At 38.3% G+C, this 14,562-nt stretch overlaps 1 protein-coding gene across 5 annotated transcripts in view; it reads right to left on the bottom strand.

Annotated features, from left to right (window-relative positions):
- Positions 1 to 14,562, bottom strand: part of RELN (reelin) — a 462,208-nt gene that overhangs the window by 194,716 nt on the left and 252,930 nt on the right. The gene's annotated exons all lie outside the window — the stretch shown is intronic.

Genomic DNA, 14,562 nt, shown 5'->3' with positions numbered 1-14,562 from the left:
CTCTACTACTGTGCATCCCGTAAAGACAACTAATGCTAAGTAGAATAACACAGATTACTTTCTTTTTTTTAAAAAAATATATATTTTATTGATTTTTTACAGAGAAGAATAGAGAGTTAGAAACATCGATGAGAGAGAAACACCGATCAGCTGCCTCCTGCATACCTCCCACTGGGGATGTGCCCGCAACCAAGGTACATGCCCTTGACCGGAATCGAACCTGGGACTTTTTAGTCCGCAGGCCGACGCTCTATCCACTGAGCCAAACTGGTCAGGGCCACAGATTACTTTCTTAATAATAAATCCGCTGAGCTGTAAGTTTCACAATTATCTTCACATTCTGGAATCCTGAACAACTGTGGCCTATGTTTATCTGGAAGTAATATAAGAACTCTGATATCAATGTAAACATTGTCATTAACCAAGGAAATGGCATACATGAAATCTTATACATGTGAAAATGGAATAATTTATATTACAATTTAAAAGGATGTATTTGTGTAATAAAAACAATAACTAGCTTAACATAAAACTTTGGTCATTTTTGGCTAAACATCAATTTAATTTTTCAATTTTGGTTTCCTATATATATAAAATCCTCACCAAGAATATGCTTTTATTGATTTTGGAGAGAGAGGAATGGGGAGAGAGAGAGAGAAACATTGATCGGTTGTGCCTTGACCGGGAATTCAACCCACAACCTAGACATGTATCCCAACCAGAAATCAAACCTGCAACATTTTTGGTAGACACTCCAACCAATTGAGCCACCTGGCCAGGGCAGAATTGTTTAATATTTTAAGACTCTGTGTTGTACATAATTATGTTTCACTCTTCCTCCAAATTTATATTACTAACATATCTGATACATATTTTAATGAAGTTGAGGTTGAAGTTTTATGTAGAAGATGAAACCATTATAAAATTAGATAGCATACTGTTAAACTTGTTTCACAACATTAAAAAGTCTTAATGTTTCGGGAAACTAAAAGTATATTTAAATGATTTTTATGTTAGTTATTTTGCTGTTACAAAACATTTGGTAGTTTAATAGACCACTTGTAATTGTACAATTATTGAAAATTCTCTACTAAACATATACTTTTGTCACTATAACTGCAATAGTGCCAGCATAGGAAATACAAGTAATATTTATCATATCAAGTATGAAGAAAGCAACCTGAAAAAATGTAACACTCATTTTGAGTAATAACCTATTTTTATACTAGTAGAGTCTAAAAATTAGTATGATCTGTTTTTGGCAAGTTTCCCTGAAGGATAAAATGGTTTATTTTTGTAGTTTTATTATTTCTATAGGGAAGAAACTATTCTATACAATCTGTAGTAAAAGAACAATACTCAATATGGAATCTAAATGAAGACAAACAGGGCAGTGGTTTATGCCAGTCAGAGTTCATTTTGCATGGTAAACACCCTAATCCTGTCTGTCAAGTTTAAGGGAAAAGTCACAGTTAGCTTTATTATCCCTCCCAAGTAGATCCAGGGTCCTTTGGGTGTGGAGGGAGAGAGGTATTGCTTTTTGAATATTCTCTTCTTCATAGTCTTAGTTCAGTGCCACATAATCAAAGGAAGGGTGTGACACACCCAAAGTAAACAGCCTTTCAGGAGGAGGTGGCTCAACCTTCTCCATCTCACAACAAGATAGGGCTGCCATTTCCTGGGTGGCAGGGCCTGCAGATGAACTGAACCCACACAGATGGCTTGCTCTGCTCCCCACCACACTAAGGAGATCAGATATGATTTCTGCCTCAGCCATTCTGAGTAGAACCCAATGTTTTTCAAGTTTGAAGTAAGGGTGATATGAGCCAGCAGGCTAATATAAGGACTACTAAATAGGGGGTAGTCTGTAAAACTGGTGAATTCTTCAAATATTTGAGCAGGAAGGGGCCACCTGAGAAGCTGATTAAGTATAGGCCCTATACTTAAGAATTTTGTGAAGGGTTGGGGCCAGTTTGGGGTTCTCATTTCTGAGGATTCCTAAGACAATTACAAGGCAAGTTAGAGTTTCTTGTTTGTTTTTTTAAATATATTTTTTATTGATTTCAGAGAGTGAGAAAGATAGAAACATCAATGATGATGAGAATCATTGATTGGCTGCCTCCTGCATGCCCCCCCACTGGAGATCGAGCGCCGCAACCTGGGTATGTGCCCTGACGGGGAATCAAACTGTGACCTCCTGGTTCACAGGTCCACTGAGCCATGCTGGTCGGGCTAGAGTTTCTTGCTAATTCTATTTTAGGGTTTGTCACAAATGGCTCAATGTCTTAGAAATGGTCTTGTTTCCCAGATGCTCTCCAAACTGAGAATTTATTCCTGAATGTATTTGGATTGAGATGGAGTCCCTGGCCTCTGCGTGTTTGATATTGCATCTCTGCATCTGAATGGGACTCCATGGCCTGCTTGATTAGGTAGGGGTTGTTGGAACTTTCTCCTAGAATTTATCTCAATTAATTTAGCACCTAAGGGGATGAAGGCCACAATACGTGAAGAAAATAAAGAACTGGAAATCAAAAATAATCAAGATGACAAGAAATGAAAATTCAGTTACTATGCATCAAGGAATTTGAGGATTCGAGTCAGAAGGCAACATGTTCCCTCACATTTCTCTGCTTAATGGCAACATGGTTTTGTAAAAGTTATTTAATTCTTTTTGTCCTGTTTCTTAAGTTATAGAATAAGACCAATAATATCTATTTTCTAGAGATGATGTTAGAAGCACAAGTAATATTATGTGGAAGTGCTTTTTTAAAACTCTTCAGTGTTGTAATAAAATTATTTTATTTCTGAATATGTGCATTTTCAAAAAATAAGGCATTATATTCCAAACTTTTAGTAATAGTTGATAGTGAAATTGAAGGCTATTTAAGTCTATTTTTTATTGATGTTAGAGAGAGAGGAAGGGAAAGGGATAAAGAGATAGAAACATCAATGAGAGAGAAACATCGATTGGCTGCCTTCTGCACATCCTCTACTGGGGATTGAGCCTGCAACCTGGGCATGTGCCCTGACTGGGAATCAAACCGGTGGCCTCTTGGTTCATGGGTGGATGTTCAACCACTGAGCCACACCAGCCAGGAATTAAATCTATTTTTATTGTGTTTCTCATTAGAATAGTCATTAAAATTCTTAAGATCAACTTAAAACCTTCAGTAAAATATAAAAGAATAGTTCCCACAATACATTATGATAGGCACTGCATATACTCATTCATTTTTAGTGCAGATAGACTATCAATTAGAAATGTAAAAGCCCTCCAAATTCTGGCAGATTACCAAACATTCTTCTGAGACAGGAAAACTTAATAATGCAAGATGTCTGTTGCCACTTCTCTTACAGATGCATTGTACAACATCAATGTACTATGTTAAAATCCAAACAAAATGTGCATTGAAACTATGAAAAGAATTCCATAAAATTGCTCTCAGTGATTTTAATAGCCAGCTGTTTTTGTTCAGCATCTATTCAAACTCATGTCATTTATATGAAATAACAATTAAAATCTAGATAACTTCAAAAGACAGTTAAATGAGCTCTTGCTATGTTAAAAACAACAATATTTTGGAAGTCAGGACTATTTTATTTTGAGTATAGTAAAAAAATCTATCAGGTTTTCTTGAGAAAATGATTATAAATAGCATGTGATGTCCTGAGTTAGAGCTTTTGATTGTGGTGAGTATATATCAGGTAACTAACTGGCATTTATTCTGGGTAAAATAAAAGTATAAATTTTATAGATGGGCTCCAAATATTTCTTTCTATATCTAGCCCTCCTAACATACATTATTTTGATTTTGTTGGATTATTTTTTGCATTGATCAATGGCATACACTTGATACTTTTAAGTACTGCAGATACCCAATTATTAAAAATTCCTTAAATGAAAACATTTTTAAAAGGCCCTGCGGGGTAGCACATTTAGTTAGAGTGTTGTCCCGATATGCCAACGTTGTGGGTTTGATCCTGGGTCAGGGCACATAAAAGAATCAACCAATGAATGTATAAATGAATGGAACAGCAAATTGGTATCTCTCTTATTCTCTCTTTCTAAAATCAATAAACAACAAAAAAATCCCTTATGAATATGAATCATAACTACATAGCTTAATTTCCTAGTTTTAGAAACTCATGTGAATTTCTTTACTAATTTTGATACAATTATTTATGTTATGGCATTATTATGCCATCATAAGCAAATGATTTATATAGCTTAAATCTAAATTATAGTCTCTTAATAAGTGAAATGATGGCTTTGGGATGACAAATTTTCCTTTAAAATTGTTTAAATGTACACTTAAATTTTTAATAAATGGCTCTGACTATTTAACAAAATCCCATAAACATAGTCTTTGTTTGTATTTGTCAATCAAAAATATTTTCCTACTTTGCTGTTATATGGGTTTCCTTTACTTGAAAAGCAGAACACAGTGTAACTAAGTGACAAGAATTTGCCATTCAGAAAAGCATCAACAGGAAACATCAGTGCAAATTCCTCAATATAACAAGTCCTTGGCCGCAATTCAGGATAGCATTTTTCTAAGGTTGTTCCCTATACGCTGCTGAAAATGTTAATGGCTTCACCTCTGTACTTGTAAAAGTACTTGCAATCACCTCCACCATAGTTTAATTAGGTTTCTATCAAAGATGAACACTAAGGCACCTCTTAATATTATCTCCCCGGGGTCTAATGGCCCTGATGATTCTTTCAAGCATCTGTAGCCTGGCAATTTATTTTTTTACTATACATCCTTTTTTTTTGAAATGAATATATTGGGCATTTGGGCAATGCCAGCTTGCAGAGAGCTGGTGGCAGATGGAATGAAATCTGCCTGGTATGCCTTCCCTCCACATGAGCAGAGAGCCATCCATTTCCTCCATTAAGGAGTTGTCACTCAGCCCACCCAGCTGGAAGACCGTTTTTGATAGCCAAGCTGGCTGGTGGCAGACAATTCAGATACAAAGTGCACTTTAAAAGGAAGCTAAAACATCATTTGTAGGAAAATTGAAAATGCATGGCTTCCACCACAGCCAATTTTTTAATGACTGTAATATTTTAAGTGATTATTTTTTGCCACTTCAGATTGCTCCTTAGAGAGGAGAGGTTTTTTTAATTAAAATCTAGGCAATGCAAACAGATAAGATATGAGGAGCAGAGAAAAGAGAAATAAGATGAATAAAATTAATTAAAATGGCATTGTTGGCAGAGCCATAAATTAGCTACTATGTGACTGGAAATAAACTCATATATTGTTGTAAGAGTTTCTGGATTGAAGTGAGATGTGTGATTGGAAAGTGACTGACTTATAGCCTACATATCATTGTGTTTCCTAAGCCTTTCATTATGTTACAGCTTTATCATCTAGAAATACATATCTTCTATATCTTTGTACAATGGCCTTTAAAAGTGCAGACTTTCATATTATTTAAAAAGTCAAAGTAGGAAGAGAACAATTCCTTCATGAGGCAAAATGAATTTGTCATTTTTTGCACAATTTCTAGGAAATTTAATGCCAGTTAAAAAAACGGAAAACTTGGCTATGAACACAGTCCAAGGGCAGGAGGGCTGAAGTACATTTTCTCTAGTCAACACAATAGATGCACCCGTGGAGAGTGAATTTTAGGGAGCTTAAGGAGTATTTTTTTCTCATTATTTTCTGGATTCATTAAGCATTCACATTTGAACCACTTTATGCTAAGATTCATAAAGATTCAATTTATGGTATATTTTGTGACAAGTGTATAATTACTTGGCAATAGTTATGACAACTCTAAAATGGCAATAGTGACAGTTTTGAATTGGAGTAATGAGAGGAAGAATAACAATGTAAAATTCCATAGGGCAGTTGTTAACCTTGTTGATGGGGATCAACTTGACTTTCAGTGTCTAAGGTTTTCAGACTTGCCTCCTCAAATTAAGGCCAAGGATACTAACCACAACATGGAAGGCTGCAGATACTGAGGAATAAAGGGCCTGGCTTTATAGTAAATATACTTGGTTATGAAAATGAAAGCTCTTTGATCTTGGGGAAGTTACTTGGCCTCTCTGAGCCTACTTTTCCATCTGTGAAATGGGTGTAATTGTGATGGTTAGATGAGATATTGTAAGTAACATGCCTACTAAAGATTGGTGAGTCTTAGGATATCAGTAAATGTTATTTCCCTCCTCTTTTTTTGCACCGTTTTATTCATTCATTTAACAAACCTTACGTTAATGAGTGTCACTATACTGTCTAGGTACAAAGCTGATGGAAAAATATTACTATTTTTAAAAAAATGTTTTACTGATCTTAGAGAGAGAAGAAAGAGAGGAGAAAGAATTACTGATGAGAGAGAGAAACATCGATTGGCTGCCTCTTGCATGCCCCCTACTGGGGATCAAGCCCGCAATAGGCATGTGCCCTGACTAGGCATCAAACTGTCCGTGCATAGGATGACACTCAACCAACTGAGCCACACTGGTCAGGGCGTTACCATGTTCATTTGTGATGTTCATATAGAATAAAATAAATTTTCCTTACCAGTTATTGTATTAACTTAATTAGTGATTAAAGTGTCAGCTTCAGACCAAAAACAAACAAAAAATGGGTACATTAGGCAGTCAGGCTCTGGGGACTTGTTTGAATAGTTATTTTCAATAGAATTTATCAAGATTATTTGTTTCTGTGCTTATTGCCACTCTCATCATGGTGATTTGGCTCAATTCCATGTTTCACTAATGCTATTCCACATTAATTACTGTACAAATAGGCTGCATTGAGGGGAATTGTGAAAAGCACACTACTTACATTTAACCCTTCATCCCCAAAGTACTCTTATTAGCTTAACAAATTATATTCTGGCTCATTCTACAATATCATGTACCCAGCTCTTGGGGGAAACATGACAATAACAGCAATGCAATCCAAAGTGAAGAACATCCCAAGCAAAGGGAATTTAGGTAGACAGCATGCAATTAACCAAGCTGGAATCTGGCCAGAAAATCATAGTTAACATTCCGATTCTTAATGGGAAAAGACATGGGAACATGAACTAGCTACAAGTCTTACTGAGCTCCGGTTTATCCTCATTAGAAAGCCAGGACTCCAATCCCTCAAGTTACAGACCAGAGAGTTTCCAGTACAATGATTTGCAAATCACATTTTTGGAAATAATATCTGATTTCCTCCTGTTTGTCCTTACACTCTGAAAAAAGAAAACCATTAAATGAATTGTTGAGATTATTTTCTGGGGTGCTCAATTTCTGGGCATTATTGCTCTGCCAGGGGATTAGACTCCCAAAAAGCATGTTTAAAAATGAATTCTGCTTTGAGTGTGATCATCCCTTTCACTATTTGTCTCAGATTTTTTTCATTAGCCTCAACTTGTATTAAGACTTAAAATTTTCAGGCAAGTTAATTTACATGTTTTCATAATTTGGATGTAATGACTTTTATTCTCCATTAATGTTTCAACAATTTGTGACAATAGTATTAGACAGGTGGCAGCAGAAACCCAGAATGAAAGCTTTAATTCTTATATAGGACTGGAAATTTGCCTAGCGTCCACTGGGACAATGAATTTGGCAAATGCATAATGTATAAGAGCTATAAGAAAATTAATAAACTCTCCTGTTCTGATTTAATGCTTCCCCTAATGAATTGTTGATTTACCTAATAGCTGTTGTCTTCATTAGGGCCTTCGATGTTTGTTAAACTAGGAAATTTGTCATTATTGGATATTTATCAATAATTAATGTAGGAGAGAGGAAGTAATCTAGTTAACTGAAAGTAGTAGTGGAGAGAAGGTTAAGATATGATCTGTCTAAATTCCGCATACTTAGTTACTCCAAGTCCTTGGCATAAATGTGCAAAATTTAATAAATTACTTTTTAAGGGAACTTCTTTTGAATACATGTGGTCAAATCATAGCCTATTATAGAGGACAAACCTTTATAACAGACTCTGACAGTTAGCACTGACTTACTTCTTAATATAAGTTCCCATAAATGTGTAGAAGAAGAAATCTGGAATCCCTTGCTAATAACACTAGGAGGTAGGATAATAAACAGAAAATGATTAGCAGGTGCAGGCACAGCAATCAGAGTGGGGAGATTTCTTAAAAGTAAAAAATACAAATAACAGCACCTATCTCATAGTGATCTGCATTTAATCTGTGGGTCAATTCCAGAGTTGACAGAAGCCAGTGATTTATGCCTTTGCAAGCTGAGAGTATCCAGGGTAGCTGAGCAGATATCAACATTTATTAATGGTGAGTGAGCAAAGCACTCCCTCTCTCCCTAACAGACACACACACACACACATACAGATATCCAGGAGCCATAGATCATCCATGCTTGCAAAATACAGATTTTAACTACAACTAAAGATGAGAGTGAACAAATAGACAAAAAAAAAATAAAGCAGCTGCTTGACCAATATTCACCTCCATGGCATATTGATCCATTTGGGAACTCTGCTTCCTGGGGAGTTGGATAGACTGAAGGATGAAGAAAGTACCCCACAAACTAAAACCTGCTCACAGCTCTTTCCTAGCCATTTGTCCCTGGGTTCCTTCTGAGTACCTCACTGATTTTTGCAGCTCTTCTCTTCGATGGTGAGTCATGGAAAGTAGGCAGCTGCTGCAGTTCCAAGCTAAACCTTCAAAAACTTACATTTAGTGTTTTTCTTTGAACTTAAAATTAAGGATAGTCTCAGATTGCAGTGTCTGAGGAGTTGGAAAGAGATGATTTGATGGACTTGTCCAGATATTTCCAGAGTGACTAAGGAATATTAAGCACTAAACATCTAGGTCTTTACAGATACTCAATGTTCATCTGCTATAGATGTAAAACTTGGATTATAGGGTCTTTCTCATAGTGTTGGCACCTACAAGCACTCACGAAATGCCATCATTATTACTATTTATACTATTCCATCATTATCATTTACCACTATGATTACTGTTATTATTTATTATTATCCAGTATCCATGCTACTGTAAGTATCATTCCTGGATATGAGAATCCTACTCAAGATGAAACACTGATTCTTGATACTAAATGATTAATGGAAGGAGCCCCCAAAAATCACTTCATTTCCTTTAAACTCTGATGACAAGACCAAGACCACCATCACTGAGTTGGACACCAGAAGTTGCCCTGAGATTCATCATTTTCCCACTTCATTTTTTTCCCCCTAGGACACTGAATTGGAACAACTTTCTTCACTAAATTTTTTTTCCTTTTTCTTTTTATTAACGTAAATAATTTTTTATTTTTAAATTACAATTGACATACAATATTATATTAGTTTCAGGAGTATACCCCAGTGACAAGATTACTCTACCCAGCAAAGCTATCATTTAGAATTGAAGGACATATAAAGGGTTTCCCAGGCAAGAAAAAGCTAAAGGAGTTTATCACCACAAACCAGTATTACATGAAATGCTAAAGGGTCTTCTTTAAGAAGAACAAGAAGAAGAAACGATAAAATATATGAGCAATAAAATGGCAATAAATACATATCTATCAACAATTGACTCTTAAAAAACAAAACAAACAAGTAGAACAGAAACAGACTCACAAATAGAGAGAACATTTTGATGGTTGCTAGATGGGAGGGGTTTTCAGGAGATGGGTGAAAAAAGTGAAGGGATTAAATATATATTTGGTCCTGGCTGAGTAGCTCAGTTGGTCAGAGCGTTGTCCCAACATGCCACGGTTGTGGGTTTAATCCCGGGTCAGGGCACATACAAGAGGCAACCAATGAATGCATAAATAAATGGAACAACAAATGGATGTTTCTCTCTTTCTCTCTCACCCTCCCTCTCACTCTCTCTCTCCAAAATCAATCAATCAATAAAAAAAATTTTTTAAAGTACAAATTGGTAGTTATAGAATAGGCATGGGAATGTAAAGTACAGAATGGCAGCTATGGTAGCAGTAGCTATTCTCATGACTACAAATGAACTGGCAGAAATCATATACAAAAGTTAAAAAAGAAATATTCTGTAAAAGAAGGCAAAATCATCACAACCAATAATTAAGACGTGGGACTCAATATTGAAAGGGTTGCAGGCTCCTTGCCTTGCTAAGCCCACAATCTGCTTACTCTGGGAGATTGCTAATGAGGGAGGTGCTCTATGACTTGCAGTACTGTATTTATTGGCAGTTAGAGCCCCACCTACTTGGTCATGAACAAAGGGCTGCTTAGGGATTTGTGGGAAATAAAATATCATGATGGTAATTAGAAGCATAAGAATATTATGTGCCTTTTCTTCCACATGGGCAAGTTCTCTGAGAAAACATTGGAAGATGAGTCAGGCAAGGCCATGAACTTGTGAGGAGAATAGAAGAGAAACACAGATGGCTGTATAGGAAAAACATATCAATTCTGTAACCTCTTACAGCCCTTCCAAATAAAAAAGCACAACAAATCTAAGGCCAGGTTCAGTGTTAGAAACTGGTACTGTTATACATCTATTTCATATTAATTACTAAAGAGCCAACAGATGGTAATAGCTTTCTACCAACCCAGGGCAGATTTAAAGTGGTGACCTATAATTGCAATTCCCCGGATCACATAAAATCCTGAGTTAATTACTCTATTTGGTCTTATATCATTTTGCCCTACTTGAGATAAACAAGGACAGGCTCATATGAAATGGATTAAATATTCCCCCAAAAAACTGAATAAAGAAGAAATCTAAAGAAGGCAAGGAGAAATATGTATGATGCATGCCAGTGACTCATTTGTTTCTTTCTTATTTGACCTGACTCTCTCAAGCATTATGTTCAAATTCATCAGCTGGACAGTTTACATACTTACTACTCTCTATTCTCTTGTTTTATAAGAAGTACCTACTCTTCCTCCCACTGACAGATCCAAGGTGACTGTTTACCACAGACTAGGCTTGGGCCTGTGCACACAAGGGACAACCTAGTTTGTCTAAGATCCTGCCCCTGAACTGCTTTGTAGAGGAGCAAGAAGCCCTCAGCAGAAAGAGGTTGCAGTCGTTAGCCAGAGGTCCCAGAGAGATGCATGGGAGGCACCCCCAGCTTTGGAGAGGAGTGGGGAGATTTCCAAGGAGCCTATTGGTAGGTTCAAGAGAGAACCAGCTTTGATCATTTATCAGGATCAGGGATTAATACTTTTGGCTTATAACAATATCTGCATCTTTTCTTTTCTCCTTCCATCAGACCCAGCCCTGAAGGGTTCAGAGGCTGAAACTTGTGGTGGATGGTGAGGAAAGAGAAGGACATGACCACTGCCTCCGTCCCCACCCACTGCAGTAGAGCTAGGCTGGAGAAGGGAGGAACTATGGATGAAACTTGAGGTTTGGATTGCTACAGTAAACTGGTCCTATTTGTTTTTAAACCAATACTGTTGGGAGACTTAAGTGATTGGATGATGTGTGTTGGTCTATCAGCTGTCTTAGGACCTGCTTTAGTTTTCATGCAAAGAAGGCAGAGATGAATTTGAATGGTCAAAAAAGAAGGGATCTGTTTTCTACAGCCTGGCCACCCCAAGTCCTCTTTGTTCAACCTAATGTTGAACAGAGAGGAGGGAGACATTAACTATATAAAACTTCACATGGACAGACATCTGAGATGGGTGGGCCCTTGCAGATGCTGTGGAATTTCCAGGCAGAGAAAAAAGAAAGGTGGGAAAGCATGTATAAAGGGGTGAGGGTGTGTAAATCTATGCTGTATTTGTGAGGCTGGTAGTCAGTGGGGCAGATGAAGATGAAAAGTTAGGTTGGGCCAATACTGGAAAGGGTCTTGAATTACATGCTAGGGAGTTTGGTTTGTATCTTCTAGGCCTACATACGTCTTGAGTATGGAGGGAGCATGATGCCATATTAAGAAATGATGTTGTAATTTTTGTCAGTGGCATTCCTTTGTATGATCCTTGGCTTTTAACATCCTTGTCAGAGACCATCTGCTGCCATTAGAATGCTGACTTCTTTCTTTGGTGTCCCACCATTCTCACTCTATTTCATCTCCCAGGCAGCTTACTGAATGAAAATGCCTCCTGCCTCCCTAAGGGAAATATTTTAATAGTCCTGTCTCCTTAAGTTCACTTTAGGTCAGAAGTCAATACTTGAGATGGACCCATAACTAGGATTGTGAAAACAAAATCAGCTACAAAAGAGAAGGAAGAAACCAGTGTTTGGTCTGAACTTAATAAATTCTTATGTCTGAAAATCAGTCATCTGGAGGAAAGAACATGCAGTGTTAATGTAATAAAGCTGAAGCAAGATAAATAAATATGAGAAAAGCAAGAATCTTTTCACCTAGAGCCAGAAAGTGATGGGGAAGAAAATGAGCAGAAAATTTAACAAGTGAATGTTGAGAAGAAACAGGAAAAAGAGGAGCACATCAGTTTATATTTATTAGTTATAAGCAAAGTCATTGGTGACAGATCAAGATTACATCAGATTCCTGTATTTGAATCTGGCTCTGCACTGGTGAGAGGTATATTTTGGACAAGTTACTCAACATCTTTATGTCCATTTCAACATCTGTAAAATGGGGTTAAGATAGCACCTTTCTTATAGGTTTATAAGGATCAAATTATATGAGATGAAATATATAATTCTGTGTGTGTATGTGTATGGGTGTGCGCGTGTGTGTGTATGTATACACATGCCTCAAAGAGTAAGTACCTAGAACAGTAAGTATTTGATAAAAAGTAGACCTTTCTTTAAAAAAATATATATTTTTATTGATTTCAGAGAGGGAAAGATAGAAACATCAATGATGAGAGAGAATCATTGATCAGCTGCCTCCTGCATGCCCCAGACTGGAGATCGAGCCCACAACCCGGGCATGTGCCCTGACTGGGAATTGAATCATGACTTCCTGGTTCATAGGCCGATGTTCAACCACTGAGCCATGCAGGACGGGCAAAATTAGCTCTTTTTTATTGGACAAACAGAAGTTGGGAATGAGAAAGTAGAGAGGGTACCACCAGAGACTCTGGGTAATTAATTTAAGGGTGCTTGGGAAGAGTTCAGTATAGAATTGCATGACTAAAATAGCAGATTGAGCCCTAGCCGGTTTGCTCAGTGGATAGAATATCGGCCTGCGGACTGAAGGGTTCTGGGTTTGATTCCAGTTAAGGGCATATAGCTCAGTTGCAGGCTCCTGCCCCGCCCAGGCCCTGGTCAAGGCTAGTGCAGGAGGCAATCAATTGATGTGTTTCTCTCACATTGATGTTTCTCTCTGTCTTTCCCTCTCTCTTCCACTTTCTCTAAAAATCAATGGAAAAATATCCTCAGATGAGGATTAACAAAAAAATTAAATAAATAAAATAATAAAGAAAGAAAATAGTAGAATGATGGTTGCCAGAAGCAAGAGGGATTGAGAGGCTGGGTGAAAAAGTTGAAGGGATTAAGAAGTATAAACTGGTGGTTACAAAATAGTTGAGGGAATATAAAGTAGAGTGTAGGAAATATAATCAATAATCAATATATATAAAAAGCCAGCTGGCCAACCTCCTTCGGCCCCACCCCAATCAGGGGCAGGGCCAGCCGACCAACCACCTGTGGTCCCTCCCCACAGCTGGCTCCGCCCCAGATGGGCCTCCACCACCCTGATCAGCCCGTGGCTCCTCCCCCCAGCCAGCTCTACCTCCAATTGGCCCTTACACTCTGATCAGGGGCAGGGCCAGCCGGTTAACCACTCATGGCCCCTCCCCACGGCCGGCCCCACCCCTGATCAGCCCCCACCACCCTGATTGGACTGTGACCCCCAGCCAGCTCTGTAACGATCGGCGCCCCCACACCAATCGGGAGTGGGGCTGGCTGGCCAACCTCCCCAGACCCCTCCCCTGGCCGCTGACCACTGAATAGCCCCTCCCATCCCATTTGGGGGCGGGTCGGCCAACCCACTGCCCACAGACCCTCCCCACATCCAGCCCCACCCCCAATCAGCCCCCTCACCTCAACCAGGGGTGGGGCCCACCGGCCAACTGCCCACGGCCCCTCCCCCCAGCTGGCCCGCCAATCTCCCTCCATCTCCTCCTCCCAACAGTCGCGGCCCCGATCTGCCCTGATTGGGGCTGGGTGGGCTGGACCCCACCTGTGCACGAATTCGTGCACTGGGTCTCTAGTATTGTAATAACGATGTATGGTACCACATGAGTACTTGAAATATCAAGGGGATTAATTTGCAAAGTACATGATTGTCTAACCACTATGCTGCTCACCTGAAACTAATAAAAAATAATATTGAAAAAACAGTAGCTCTTATTAGACAAAGTGTATTCTATCTGTCCTTGACACCTACTATTCCCTCATCTTCTTAATAAGTCTTCAATCTTCTTCATTCCTTTTCCTAAAAATCTCTCAAATCTGTCCACATTTCTCATCCTGTTTGTGAATTCTGGCCAACATGATCTCCCATTGGACTGCTGTTATCAGCCTCCTACTTGGTGTCCCTGCATGCCTCCTCTCCCCTCCATTCCATCCTCCATTCTCAAGGGGATAGTTCAAATTCAAATATGATGTGTGACTAAATTGGAATGCTTTGTGACTCCCTATTACTTTCACCATGAAGTTCAA

The sequence above is a fragment of the Plecotus auritus genome (assembly GCF_963455305.1).
Source record: "Plecotus auritus genome assembly, chromosome: 4".
NCBI lineage: Eukaryota > Metazoa > Chordata > Mammalia > Chiroptera > Vespertilionidae > Plecotus > Plecotus auritus.
Note: the sequence above shows the minus strand (reverse complement) of the source record. Positions and strands in the feature narration are given on the sequence as shown.